The 843-nt window shown below is 35.6% G+C and overlaps 1 non-coding gene across 1 annotated transcript; it reads right to left on the reverse strand.

The window, feature by feature from the left end:
- Positions 1 to 433: 433 nt before the first annotated feature.
- LOC131749120 (U1 spliceosomal RNA) lies at positions 434 to 601 on the reverse strand. Its single transcript, XR_009333228.1, has one exon. It is a non-coding gene; the product is annotated as a U1 spliceosomal RNA (small nuclear RNA).
- Between the last annotated feature and the right edge of the window lie 242 nt (positions 602 to 843).

Genomic DNA, 843 nt, shown 5'->3' on the forward strand with positions numbered 1-843 from the left:
TTATTTTTAGGACAAAAACCGTTCTTTGATCAAAGTTGGAGAGAGAATAGAGTGAGGTTTAGCATTTTCCCTGTGATTAAAAATATATTTTTTATTTGATCAGTTCTATTGAAATATAATTTACACGTAGAAAAATTTATCCTTTTCAGAGAGCAGTTCTGGGAGTTTTAACAAATGTATACAGTCATGTAATCATCACCGTAATCACAATATAGACCAGGTCCACCAGTCCATCACTTTATGCCCTTTTGTAGTTATCCTTCACCCTCACCTCCACCCCTGGCAACCAGTGATCTGTTTTCTGTCCCTATAGTTGTGCCTTTTTCAGAATGTCATATAAATGGAATAATAAATTGTGTGGCCTTTTGAGCCTGGCTTCCCATAATTAGAGTAATGCATTTGTGATTCATTTGTATTTTTATGTGTGCACATTAGAGGTTTTTTGAGTTTTTTTTTTAACCCCACAAGCACAAATTCTGCAATCAAGTTTCCCACATGTGGGAAAATCACAGGGGGTCAGCACATCCGCAGTGCAATGGGCAAGATTTGGCTTGGGAAAACCAACTTTGTGATCATACTATCTCTCCTGTCAAATAAGTATTTATTAGATTATCTTTTACTGCTGAGCAGTATTCTGCTGCTAGGTATATCACAGATTATTTATCCTTTCTCCCATTGAAGGCTATTTGGTTTGCTTCTAGTTTTTGGCCATTATGAATAAAGCCACCGTACATACTCATATACAAGTTTCTTGCGTGAAGTTTTTTTCCCTCTTCAGGTAAAATAAAAATTTGACTTTAGCAAAAGGGCCAGACTTTTTTCCAAAGTTGCTATAATATTTTT

The sequence above is a fragment of the Kogia breviceps genome, chromosome X (genome assembly GCF_026419965.1).
Source record: "Kogia breviceps isolate mKogBre1 chromosome X, mKogBre1 haplotype 1, whole genome shotgun sequence".
NCBI lineage: Eukaryota > Metazoa > Chordata > Mammalia > Artiodactyla > Physeteridae > Kogia > Kogia breviceps.